At 43.6% G+C, this 14,262-nt stretch overlaps 1 protein-coding gene across 4 annotated transcripts in view; it reads right to left on the bottom strand.

The window, feature by feature from the left end:
- The window catches only part of LOC144275951 (uncharacterized), a 68,179-nt gene that overhangs the window by 48,256 nt on the left and 5,661 nt on the right, over positions 1–14,262 (bottom strand). Inside the window, exon 2 of one of the 4 annotated variants that reach the window (XM_077835629.1) lies at positions 3,707–3,849. The exons of the other annotated variants lie outside the window; for them this stretch is intronic. The gene's annotated coding sequence lies outside the window, so the exon portion shown is untranslated. The remainder of the gene's footprint in view (positions 1–3,706; positions 3,850–14,262) is intronic. 4 annotated transcript variants of the gene reach the window in all.

Here is a 14,262-nt window from a genome sequence, read left to right as displayed (position 1 = left end):
TCTCTCCGCACCTGACATAGGTTATTAGTATGTGAAAGATGACCTGAAAAATAAGTGGGTCTGTGCACTTTGTTGATTCTTAGATAGATAAAGAAGGCCTGAAAAGTTTAAATTCAGACCATACCACCCCTTTTTTTCTGGAAGACTCTAGGGATGACTAGTGTGTTGTTAGATTTCATAACAGCACAAAACTCCAAGAAGTGAAACCCAAGCAATTGAGAAGGGAAGGGATTTTAATTCAGCCTCTTAACAGCCATGTTTCACAGAGTTTTAACAAAAACCAAACACCTGAGGACCACTTGGGAGAAAAATACTTTGTAAATGATGCAACAACTTTAAGAAAGGGCTGAGAAAAGCTCCCACTCCACTTCCTTGGGCTCTTCAAGGACAGCTTTAGCAAACACCAGGAAAACAAAAATTGGTTCAATTAATATTTCTAAGGCAAAAACCAGAAACCCCTTCCTATCCCAAACCCAGGCTTTCAGCCCTTGCCACACTGAGAAGTTTTGTTCTGAGCACCGCAGGCCCCACCAACCCTCCTATTTGGTGCTACTCTGCAAGAGAAATTGAGACCTCAGCCTGCTAATAACAGCTCAGGAAGCACTGGAAGGCTGCTTCCCTCCCCAAGCCAGCACTATACTCAAGGCTTCCTCTCACCCTGCACAGCTGCCAGGCCTGCTTTCCACCTTCCCTGCTGGCTCCCAAGTAGGAGAGAGCAATTGGGAACTGGGAGCAGCAGTAAGTAAGCCATATCTGGCTTGGCTCACAGGGGCTCCTGTCAAGGAGAGACAGGGCAGACTTCGCTTATAAAAATGCTAACTTCTCCTATTCCCAATCGGCCAGAAATTCTGCTTCCCTGCTGTAATAGCAGCAACCTCATCACTCTGAGGATGAGCCAATTCCCATATGACACCCATGCTGGAATTTTTTCCCTAAGTGTTAAAAAGGAAAAGAGGGTTAAACCAGTGAAGACTGGATGAGGAAGGCTGTCCTGAGCACCTCCCTCTCCACTCAGTACGTCACACCTTAAATGCAAGGTCCTCTCCAGCTCATCCCTGGGTTTAACCAGGCCAAACGTTTCATGGGTTACATACAAATATCTACTGTTGTTAGCCAGTCCCAGTGCCCAGAACACTGATGGGATCCAGACTTGTTCTCTCTCCTGCCCCTCCCTGTCCCTCTGATGTGCACCTTTTCACCTTCTCCATTGCCTCTCCCATCCTAAGCAAGGGGTCAGGGACCAGGAGTAGGAGAGATGGGGCTTGTCATAAACACGAATAATAACTCCGCTCTAGTTCCCAGCAACCTCTAATTTCTCTCCTGCCACCAAGACCTCTAAATAGCTTTTCACCCTATATCCACACCTCAGGATGACTGATTTCACTAGGTCTAGAATTAAGTAGGATCAGGCCTGGATAGTAGACTTCCAAAGAAAACCTAAGCAGCTGCACAAAAGTGGTGATAATCAATTAGGAGTTGCTCTTTCCTTTGCATGTGTATTGAACCAATGCACCAGTATATTGTTAGATCTGAATTGTGTAAAATCAGGTTTTGTCCATGTAGATCCTGCCAGCATGAACTAAAAGGCACCTTGTTTGCTTTAACACAGGCCCGTTTCAAACAGGACACCGTGAGTGCAAACTAGGTATCTTTTAGTTACCTCTAGCAGGGTCTACATGAGGCAGTTACAGTGCAATGCTTTAGTGCATGCTGCAACTCATCCCCTCCACCCCAGTACAACAGGGCCATGTAAATAAGCCCTTTATCAGTTTAAATTCACAATGTTATTTAAACTTAGTTTCAGAGTAACAGCCGTGTTAGTCTGTATTCGCAAAAAGAAAAGGAGTACTTGTAGCACCTTAGAGACTAACCAATTTATTTGAGCATGAGCTTTCGTGAGCTACAGCTCACTTCATCAGATGCATCTGATGCTCATGCTCAAATAAATTGGTTAGTCTCTAAGGTGCCACAAGTACTCCTTTTTTTTTTTTTTTAAACTTAGTATAGCTCTCAGCGAGATGAGCTTTAAGAGCTTCACCTCCAGATAAATTGGAACAAGATGAATCCAGATAGGGTTACTTCCAAGCAGTGGCTGATACATCCTAATGTAGAGTGTTTGGAATACTCGTAACAAGTGTGTGTGATCTTTGGAGCCAGCTATTTACACACCAGTCAAGCGGCACCGGAGTGCTAGGTTGAGTGGAACATTCAGGGAGGATTTCTAAAATGGCTTTTAAAAGGAAACGCAATAGAAAGTGAGGTAGAAAAATAACTTTAGTTACTGAAATCAGGGATTGACATTGCAAGACTTGCAAAACATAGCTACATTTCAGCCAGGTTAAGCCCTACAGAATATATCTGTAACTTAAATATTTGACCTGGCAACACAAGTCCAGTTATGTTTGTCCTGCTGATTCTGATGAGAATTTTATACATGTGAATTAGTTATTTATAAGCTTTTGTGAATAAATGTTGAATTTATTTAGTACTATTTCCATGAGATTTTTTTGAATATATATCCTAAAAAGTTAATGGAAACAAACCGGTCAACATAGTGATAGTTTTCTGAAGATTTAAATGAAAATGCCAGAGACATTTTTTGACTGAGTAGAAACAAAAATACTCTGGCAGTCTATAAACCAGTGAAAAAGAGGGCCAGATTCACAAAAGGACTTAAGTGCCTAATTGGCACTTTAGGTGCCTAAATCCAAGACGCACACTCCATTGGGATTCACAGCCTACCTACTCAGCTGCCCCTGAGCCCTGCAGATGCCTAAACTCGCTTGGCACCTAAGTGTTTGCAATAAAAGTTCCCTAGGCAACTACATTTCTGGCTCTGTGCTGGCTGGCTGTGCATCGCAGCCACATGACAGGCATCCAGATGCCTAAGCCCCAAAATGATACACATGGGGAAAGATAAAAGCATTCCTCTGTCTAACTTGCCTGAAGAAGTTCTGAGCATGCCTACCACATTGGGCCCCTATAGGCAAGCATACACAGAACATTGCGGGGGAGAGCAAGACCACCTCCCTCATGACTTTTAACCCTAGTGGTTAGGATACTCACCTGGGATGTGGGAGCCATCTAGTTCAACTCTCCCCCTGAGAGGGAGAAGGGACTTGTCACCTCTCAAGTGAGTGCCTTAGCCACTGGGTTATGAGACATTCTAATATGGGGCTCCCTCAGTTTCTTCTATTGACTCGTGTTCCAATGTGAATAAATAATGAAATACTCCAGAAGGCATTCTGTGCCAAAAAATTAAAAAGTCTGCACACAATATTTTAAAATTCTACAAATTATATTTGTCAAATAAATGTGGAGGCTCCAGCATGGCACTGGGGAGCACAGGACACTGTCTGCACAGTGATTGGAGATCACTGTGCAGCTCCCCCCAGGACACGGACTCAGTGGTGAGGTTGCACCCAACCCTGACACAGCACAAGGACTGGGCCTGTCCCAGAAACACTCCAGGGTCCTGCCCCTCCATGCCAGGTGTACCAAGTGTGGGCAGGCAGGCTCAGCAAGGCAAGATCCAAGTGTGGAGGAGCATAGTATGGGGGGATCCAGGTGTGACAGATTTTTGTTACGAATTTGCCGGGTAGCTGGAGCTTGTACACTAGCGGGGCGATGCGATTTACAATGGAGTACAGACCCACCCACTTGGCATTCAGAGTGTGGGCCACCTTCCCCAGCTTTGGAACATTACCTTGTCTTCAAGTTGCCATGTTCAGATGTCTTTACTGACAATCCCCTTATGCTTGGCCTTTTCCTTATCTAAAGCGGTCTTTACGGCTTCACGGGTTTTACACAGCTTTTTTTTCAACTGGGCAAAGCTGAGACATTTTGGTTCTGGCAAACAGTAAATGTGATTATTGGTAAACACAATATTTACATTACATTTGCTTACTGGTGGGTTGCTAACATTTTTATTAAAAAAAATTTTTTTTTTAGGAATTGACACATACACATTGCCCATTATACAGTACTTTGGTCTTATTATTTAATTTATTTTAGATACAAGATTTTTAGGGAAATGTCTTTACTACAGAGCTTTGGAGCAACAGGCAAGGATAAGCACACCCACTTTTGAGGAGTCCACTTGGTACAACCTCTGGTGTTCAATAGCTTCCCTCCCTCCCCAGCCCATTGGCTTGTGGTCTGGGGTAGCCAGAAGGATTCCATGTTCTCTATGGGTAGTGGGCTAACTTTTTATATTTTTGCCTTCAGAACCTGTTGGTATGTGATTTTAATAACAATTCCCCCCCGTGAAAAGGTCTGGCCTTACTATACTAAAAACATACTGCATTTATTTGTATTGATAAGTATTAAACAGTGATTTTTTTTTCTTTAGCAAGTATATTAAAACCTTAGTGTTTTTTTATATTACCCTAAAACATTTTGTGTTTTAAGGTGAACACAGCAAGTATCTGCATTTTATTACATTTTATAGCTATAGCAGTATGTATTTTTTTTATTTGTATTTGTTTTTGTATTAGGCTGTTTTGTAGCTGTGACAAAGAACTTAATTTATTTTTAATTATTTGTAGGTTTACAGTATTTATAATTTTTGCTTTAAAATTATTTTTTTGTAATATGGTGTCTGCTACTTGAGGAGGTTTTCCTGCAGCATTTGGTACACAACAGTGCTTAGCAACAAGACAAACAACACAAGATAACACAAAACACAATTTCTATTGTGACAGTAGATTCCTGGTATTTTGGGTTGCTTTTCAGCTGGTGTCAGCTTTGTTTGGTTTTTTTGAAAGACAAAAGAACATGTTTTTACCCCTTTAGGGGTAGCAGATTATTGCTTAAATTTTACTTTTTTTATAAATATTTTTGCTGATTGCAGGCAAAACAGAAGAGTTACCCTCACATTTTCCTGTGATTGTTTATAGGCAGGCCAGATTTCCATGACTTTTACCTTTATTAGTTAGGTAATTTGCATTAACACAGATGCTTTTTGGTTTGCTTTTGGATTTAAAGCCATTAGCAGCTCAGAGACTCTGTCTTAAAATGACAGGTTTCAGAGTAACAGCCGTGTTAGTCTGTATTCGCAAAAAGAAAAGGAGTACGAAAGCTCATGCTCAAATAAATTGGTTAGTCTCTAAGGTGCCACAAGTACTCCTTTTCTTTTTCTGTCTTAAAAGGAACACATTTAATTTTTAGCAGAGTTTTGAATATTTTTTATTTTTAATTTTTGCTTTTAAAACACACAGCGATTTGAAGACAAAAACACAACCTATTGTGGCTCCCTTTGGCAAAGTGATAGTTTGATTACACAGAGCTATTTTAAGGCTTAGTGAGGGGCACGGTCTTCCTCTCTTTTACTACAGCTTTTATTTGCTATTTTGTTATTAAAAAACAGATTAAATTTAAAAAAAAAATTTTTGGTTTGGCTTGCCCTGCTGCAGCCATGACTTTGGTTTTTATTTTAAACAGTTTAAATTTTATAAAGCATTGAGTTACCTTAAGGTTTGAATGCTAAATACCAAAGTTAAACAACACTAGTTACCTGTGTCTGGCAAAAGTATTACTTGGTTTTGCAACTTTGAATGGAAGATTCAAATGGATTTTAGTGGTATTATTTAAAACAACACCAATGTATTTTAAAACCCCAAGAGTGCTTTTTTTAGCAAATTTGACTAACTTGTTCATAGTCAAATGATTTTAATTGAACAGTCTTTTTTACCTGGATTGTTTACAGACCTTCCTTTGGAAAAGGGCCCATTTTCCTTCAGAATAGCTCCAAAGAAACCAAGACATTTTTTAAAAAATATTTTTACAACGTTTAACTGATTAATTTTTTTAGCCTTTGCAGAGTTAACTTTTTACTTTTTTTAAATTATTTGCTTATTTTTTAAAATGACACCTTCATTAACTCAGATTTTATTATTTTAAGTACTATTTTAGGGATTTGAATTTTTTTATACCTGTACTTACTAGGTTTTTTTTATTTTTTAAGATTTTTAACCTGTTTTTTAATTTTTTTATTTGCTGCTTGTTTGGGCCTGATCCTGTTTTTCTCATTGAACAGTTTCTTTCCATGGGCACAGGCTTCGTTCCATTACTAATTTAGCAAGGAGGGTGGGCTCCTTAATTAGCTGCCACCCCTCCTGGTCCCTTTCCTCTTTACAATTACCCCACGGAGTGCTTTTCTTGTAGTGGGGATGCTGTACATGCAACCTTATTTTTCCTTTATGCGCTGGACCGCTCCTCGGTCTTAATGAGGGCCACTATGGGGGGGTGCAACAAACATTCAACCACCCTTGGGGATCTTTGCACAGCGGGAAATCAAAGCCCTCACAAGGTTACCCAAATCATCCCCTGTGAGGCTTGCCACCTGGACCGAACGCATGGCCAACTGACATTTTAACTGCTCAATTTTCTTTTCATGGTGCGCACACTGCCATTGGGGCATATGCTGAGCACGAATGGTTAAATCTTTGACAAGTCCTTGAAGGACTGGTACTTGCTTAGCCAGTGCTCCCAGGCAGGTGCGTTCTGCTTTTTTCCCCTGGAAGTCCTGTCTCAAAGCTTGCAGCTTATTCTGGGTGTAGACTTGGGTTGCCGCCTGGTACGTGATTTGTGCTTTCAGTTGCTCAATTTCCATTAGCTGTAACACACCTCCCTTCTCCCCAGCTCCGCTTGCTGTCCCAACAACATTTGATACCACATGGCTGCTGCAGTTTAAATTAATTCCACAGCTGCCCCTAGGTTTTTACCCTTCTGCTTTTTATACTTGGCATATAGGTCTAACAAATCCTGCCAAGTCTGCACTCTTTTCTGAAGCTCCGCCACAGAACCTTGGTGAGAGCCTTCTCAAGCTGGGAGAGGTCTTCACCTCCCTTTGAAAGAGGCAGCAGGGTCCCATTTCTCTTTGCTGCCTCCTCCATGGCTCGGGCATCAGGCTCACCTGCCTCCTGACTGGGCAGCTGGGCTACCGTGCCTGCATTCCTTAATGCCTGTACGTCTGGCATTGACCCAGTCATTGATGTCATCACCCACGACTGCGGGACTCCAAAGTCCACAGCTGTACCCTTCTGTTTCCTGAACATGTTGTTACAATTCCTTAGTACAACTTTAAAAATCTTTTAATTACTTGAAATTGCACGTTGCTTACACCGACCGGCACCAGGGCTTACAATGCTCACCCCTACCCCCCCTTTGAGGGGCCAGAGGAAGAGACGCTAAGCCTCCCTCCATATTACTCTGTCTGATCCCACTGAGGGATACATACACCCCACCGAGGGTACATACACCCCAACTCTGTCCGGTTAGAGCGAGACACCCTATGGTCTCCTCTTCAACGCAGTCATACTACGACTGGGGGTGTACGCACTGAGGATTATTCCCTTGGAGCGAGAATTGCAAAGTTCCCCTCCCATTGCCCGGTACTGCTATGCCCAGGGGTAGACCCACCTGCACCCTTCCCCCACCGACCGGGGTGGAGAGAGGAATACTAAACCTCCCTCCGGTTCTCTGTCATGCTATGACTGAGGGTGGGGCACACCTTTAATCATAGAATCCTCAACATGAAATACCAACAGTGCCAGACAGAGCAAACATGAAATACCCGGGGGGGGGGGAATAGATACAGGAACACACCATGTGACTAAATTTTAAAGCTTTATTAAGAAAATAATAAAAGAACAGCAGAGCATGCTGGAATCACGTCCATGTCACGTAGAGGAAGGAAAAAGCATTCGTGCCCGAGCTGTAACCCACTTCCATACTCACACCCAAGCTACCCCAGGCTGGCCAGGCCTGAGCTGTACTGTCAGAAGGGGGTGGGGGATGGACGGGAGTTTGTCCTTTGCACAGGTCATTTGGGGTTCCGCTGCAAAGTTTCCAAATTGTTTCTGCTCTTGGGAGGGTTTTTAAGCCCTGGGGGTCTCTTGGGGGCATCCCCTTCAGAGACCTTTGTTCCCCATGCTCAGTGTACCAGTCCAGACCGGCCTTCTGTGGCTTCTTCAGCTTCCCTCAAAACACACCAGCTCCAAGGTCACAAAGGCAGACTGGTGAGTCTCACTGGGCAGCCAACTTTTGCAATTGTGTAATCTCAGTCCTGCAACTTGCTTTGCTTTTGGTTTTATTTTTTACAGCCAGCTGCGGGTTTGGTGGTCGGCAAGGCAGAGACTGTGTTGATTTTTGACCTTGAGGGCAGAGCCGCTTTCTTTTTTATTTTTAGGCCAAGCTGAATTTTTAAATTAACCCTTTTCTTTCCCACCTCGGCCTTCTAAGACCTGCAAAGGAACCTTTTATTTTACTTTTATACCTTTAACCCTTCCCAAAACACTTTGCAATGCCTGCAACAGCATTAGCAACGTACAATACTGATCTGCCTCCCCAGGGGACTTGAGGGAGGGGGCCATTGGGGTGTGACACAGGTGTGGGTTGAGACTCTTCTGTGTGGGGCAATCTGGGTGCAGGCAGCTCAGTAGGGAATCTGGCTATGGGGGGATCTGGATGCACAGGGTCTTGTTGAGGGGTTCTGGGTGCAATGGTAATGGGACTCTGCAGGGGGGGTCCAGGTGCAGCTGGTTGGGGCTCAGTGGGGTGGGGATCTGGGTGGCTCATCAGGGTGGTCCAGGTGCAGGGGTAGTGGGGCTCATCAGGGGAGTTCTGAGTGCGGAGGGGGGTGGCTCGGTGGGAGGATCTGGGTATGAGGGGGTCTGGATGCATACAGGTTGGGTGGTTGGGGGAACAGCTCCCTGTATCAGGTTCCCTCCCCCTTCAGCTGAGGAGTAATGGGTGCAGGAAGTGGGGGGAGAGTTTGCAGAGCTTCCTGCAGTTGGGGGAGAAATCTGGAGGTGGGTCTGACCTGGCCCCAGATGCCATGCAGGGAAGAGGAAGTCCCATTCTCCCCAGCCCAGCTGGGACTAGCAGCTGAGCATGATGCAGGGTAGGAGCCATCAGCCAGGTCTTCCCCAGTACCGTCCCCGGCACCACAGTGATTTACCTCTCTGCTGGCTGCCCTGGGCACCCAAAACACACTGCTGGGGTGGGTTGCATGACAGCTCTTGTGACTTCCCTGTCGGAAAGTCATTTTTCTGTGGGGAAGCAAAGAAATTGGTGGGGGGGGGGGGTCATAAATTTTGCACATGCACAGTGGGGCAGAATTCCCCCAGGAGTAAATAAAAGAATCACGGGGCCAGAAAAAGAGAGTACAAGCTTCTTGCCAAATGGTGGAGGTATCTAATCCCAAGAGATGGGATGCAGGAGATCCCTGCAGCCCAGATTTTGTGCCTATCTCCAAGAGCTTAGCCCACCCCCCTCAGCTTGGCACCTCCCATTGGCTAGTTTAGGCAAGAAGCTGCCTACTGTGCTAGCTTTTGTGAATCTCATTCTGAGGCACCTCTCTCCTCCCATTTATTCCAGGGCTTGAAGATGCCTAACCTAGGCTTTGTGAATTCCAGTGATTTTTCTAGGCACCTAAAAATTAGGGATGGCGACACTCAACACTGACATGCCTAAGTTCCTTTGTTAATCTAGCCCAAATGATTGAAATAAACTGGGTTCCAGAAACCACAGTTCTCATTAAACAGGTGTTGTGGGTATAATCTCACAGAACAGCATCAGTGCAAATCCAGTTAACATTAATAGGAAAATTAGCCACGGGCAAAACAAAACCATTTTCCAAAAACTTTGAGAAAAAACTTTATGAGTGTATTCTTCTATGAAATTAATAATTTTATTAAATTCACAGACTATTAACTTTAATTCATTATTTTTATAAACACCATGTTGCTTACAAAAATAACGACTGTCTGAAAATGTGAGACAATGTGAAATGTCAGCTGCCAAAGCTAGCAATTCAGAGATCATATGGCTGCTGGCATAAGGGGAAACTTACAACACTAAATAAAACCACCTCCTTCTATGCTCCTTGTTGAACAAGAAATGCTAAATTGGTTTTAAAGTTCATAGACTGAATTTACATTAACCCATGCAGTCAAACTCACTGGAGTAACGGATGGACTAGAAACAACACAAATCAAAATGGTCATTTTGTTATATTACTTTCTTTGTTATGTTCTAATTCAATAATTTCCTAATAACATATTACAACGCCTAAAGAAAGAAAATATTAAAACCAAATATTTAACATATTTATTTAAAGACCACCACCTTTAATGATGAAGAGCCCTTAACAGCTATGCTGGGGAAAGTACATTGGGAGTTTTACTTTGTCTTCCTATTTCTAGAAATAGAGCAATACTCTGATCCCTAAATAAATTACATAAACAAGTTGTAAAAAGAAAAGGAGTACTTGTGGCACCTTAGAGACTAACCAATTTATTTGAGCATGAGCTTTCGTGAGCTACAGCTCACTTCATCAGATGCATACCGTGGAAACTGCAGCAGACTTTATATATACACAGAGAATATAAAGTCTGCTGTTGTTTCATATTCTCTGTGTATATATAAAGTCTGCTGCAGTTTCCACGGTATGCATCTGATGAAGTGAGCTGTAGCTCACGAATGCTCAAATAAATTGGTTAGTCTCTAAGGTGCCACAAGTACTCCTTTTCTTTTTGCGAATACAGACTAACAGGCTGTTACTCTGAAACCTGTCATAAACAAGTTGTGTTTCCATAAATATAAGGAAAGTGGCTGAGATTATGTACAATGTATTTTCAGCTTCTTTAGAAAAAAAATGATGGGACTAGAGCAAGAGAGAGACACACACATTTAACAATATCATGCCACCATTCTTAACATACTTGCATCACATCATGGCTCACTCATGCCTTTAATTTACAGTAGCTTTTACCATGAGTAGGATTGCTTTTCCAGGTCTTGTTTTCAATGCTGAAAATTACTAGTAAACTCGTTTGCCCTTTTACAAATGGGGGCCTTAGGAATGTCTGTAACTGTCCCTTTAAAGGTGTTTCCAATGGCTTCTGAGAATACCTGCAATATATTTTTCATAGTCCATTTGAAGTACTGGTTTTTTTTAGCACTTTGTTAACATTCTTAATCAAAGACAAGTTATATCTCCAGAGGGTTGGATCCCTAGTGAGAAATTCTTTAGGTATTGTGACAAAGTTCCTCCTCTGCCTTGGTGGGTCCTGTGCTTTTTGGCGGATTTGCTCGCTTCAGAGGTTCACAGCAACCCTCAGTTTGGCTGCTTCTGCTGGAGGCTCAAACCTGCCGTCCACTCAGCTAACCTCGTCACTGGCCAGCATGGGGGAAACGGAGAACAATCCCCACAGTCTCTGTGTCCCACCTAGTGGGCCTGGGACAGGCCAGATCCCTTTCCAAATTAGACCTTCCCTTCTGGTGTTTCCCACAGCTCTTCCTGTGTCCAATGAGGAGTTTGGGGATGGGGGGAACCTCTAATAGCATTGGCTCACATAGCGAGCATTTTTTTTTCCTACTTGTCCTGACCGGAAACTTTTTCTTTTTTTCTTCTTTCCTCCTCACTTCCCAGTCCACTACTTTTATTCTCCTGTTATCACCTCATCTCCTACCTGGGTTCCATTTCATCCGTAGCTCAGCATCTCTATTCTTCTCCTTCTCTAGCAGCTTTTTTCCAACTGCCCCTTCTGGTGGATTCTGAGCCCCCTCCCCAGCTTGAGTTGCCTTCTCCTTGGCTAAAAGAAAAGGAGTACTTGTGGCACCTTAGAGACTAACCAATTTATTTGAGCATGAGCTTTCGTGAGCTACAGCTCACTTCATCGGATGCATACTGTGTGCATCCGATGAAGTGAGCTGTAGCTCACGAAAGCTCATGCTCAAATAAATTGGTTAGTCTCTAAGGTGCCACAAGTACTCCTTTTCTTTTTGCAAATACAGACTAACACGGCTGTTACTCTGAAACTTCTCCTTGGCTGTCTCTCCACGATACAGGCGGTCTCCCCAGGCTGTCTCCCCAGGCTGCTGCAGGTATTAGACCAGGGTGAGGGTTACTACTCTTGCTCTCTATCTAGGTCAGGTTACACTTCTATGATATGGAAGCGGACAAGCCATAAGTGCCTGACTTAGACAGTAATGTAAAATGACCTAGGTATCATGATCTTTGAAAAGTGCTGAGGATGTAGTTATAATAGGGCTTAATTAGTTTCTGTGACACAAAGACCACATTGTCACAAATAGACTACGTTTGAAAACACTTGTTTGCATCTGGGACCCAGCCACATGATTGGTAAATGCAAAGCAAATGCTGTTTGTGCTCAAATTGCAAGCTTTCCATGGGCAAACTTGTGGGATCAAGGGGTCAGAGACAACTCAACTTAAGCCTGAGTGTGTTGGGTCGAGAGTGTTTTCAGACCCAACCTGAACCTGATACCTGTAGTTGGGTCCTGTCTAGTTCAGGTCAGATTGCAAGGTTCAAGTCACTGGTACTTTAAACAAAGCACTAGATTTTATGTAGCTGGGAAAGATCAGGTACCAAATCATAAATTGCCACCCTAACCTCCCCATATACTTCCAGAATCTCAGTGAGAAGCCCCACTAACTCAAGCAAAGAAGATGCTGTACTTGTCCCCACTGCAGCTGATTACCTATAATTTATGCAATTTTATCTGTGGGAGTCCAGCGTCCTCCTCCAAACTGCCACAGGCTTCCTCTTTCCTGTCACAGGGTCCTTTAGTAACCAAGAGAAAACTCTGGAAGTTAATCAGTCACCAGATTAACCAGATAATAAAGAAAATGTTCAGACATATAGAATGGGCAGATTATAATACTGAAAATATTACAATGCCACTGTATACACGGGAGGATCTCCCCAAGTGTTCATTTCTAGTCACCCAAATAAACGATTCAGTACAAATAAACTGGGTTCAGAGAGAGGCTGATGATTAACAGCCTGGAGAGGCTGCCTGAGACTATTTACCTTAGAGTATAGCTCTCTCGCAGACTGATTGGAGAAGAAAAGGCAAAATCAGGTAAAATTACACTTTCCCACATTAAAAAATAAGGGGTAATCCTGACATTCATGGAATATCAGGGTTGGAAGGGACCTCAGGAGGTCATCTAGTCTAACCCCCTGCTCAAAGCAGGACCAATCCCCGACTAAATCATCCCAGCCAGGGCTTTGTGAAGCCTGACCTTAAAAACTTCTAGGGAAGGAGATTCCACCACCTCCCTAGGTAACGCATTCCAGTGTTTCACCACCCTCGTAGTGAAAAAGTTTTTCCTAATATCCAACCTAAATCTCCCCCACTGCAACTTGAGACCATTACTCCTTGTTCTGTCATCTGCTACCACTGAGAAAAGTCTAGAGCCATCCTCTTTGGAACCCCCTTTCAGGTAGTTGAAAGCAGCTATCAAATCCCCCTTCATTCTTCTCTCCTGAAGACTAAACATCCCCAGTTCCCTCAGCCTCTCCTCATAAGTCATGTGTTCCAGTCCCCTAATCATTTTTGTTGCCCTCCGCTGGACTCTTTCTAATTTTTCCACATCCTTCTTGTAGTGTGGGGCCCAAAACTAGACACAGTACTCCAGATGAGGCCTCATCAATGTCGAATAGAGGGGAACGATCACGTCCCTCAATCTGCTGGCAATGCCCCTACTTATACATCCCAAAATGCCATTGGCCTTCTTGGCAACAAGGGCACACTGTTGACTCATATCCAACTTCTCGTCCACTGTAACCCCTAGGTCTTTTTCTGCAGAACTCCTGCCGAGCCATTAGGTCCCTAGTCTATAGCGGTGCATTGGATTCTTCCGTCCTAAGTGCAGGACCCTGCACTTATCCTTGTTGAACCTCATCAGATTTCTTTTGGCCCAATCCTCCAATTTGTCTAGGTCCCTCTGTATCCTATCCCTACCTGCCACCGTATCTACCACTCCTCCTAGTTTAGTATCATCCGCAAAGTTTAGTATCATCCGAAAGTTTAGTATCTTCACGAAAAAGGTCAGCTCCCAGACTACTGCACTGGGCAGCACAGCATGAGGAGGAGGTGACCAGCCCTCTGTGGAGAAAGAAGTGGTTCAGGACTATTTAGAAAAGCTGGACAAGCACAAGTCCATGGGGCCGGATGCGTTGCATTCGAGAGTGCTAAAGGAGTTGGCGGATGTGATTGCAGAGCCATTGGCCATTATCTTTGAAAACTCATGGCGATCGGGGGAGGTCCCAGACGACTGGAAAAAGGCTAATGTAGTGCCCATCTTTAAAAAAGGGAAGAAGGAGGATCCGGGGAACTACAGGCCAGTCAGCCTCACCTCAGTCCCTGGAAAAATCATGGAGCAGGTCCTCAAAGAATCAATTCTGAAGCACTTAGAGGAGAGGAAAGTGATCAGGAACAGTCAGCA

This window comes from Eretmochelys imbricata, chromosome 16 (assembly GCF_965152235.1).
Source record: "Eretmochelys imbricata isolate rEreImb1 chromosome 16, rEreImb1.hap1, whole genome shotgun sequence".
In the NCBI taxonomy this organism is placed as follows: Eukaryota; Metazoa; Chordata; order Testudines; family Cheloniidae; genus Eretmochelys; species Eretmochelys imbricata.
This window is presented reverse-complemented; position numbering and strand designations above follow the sequence as displayed.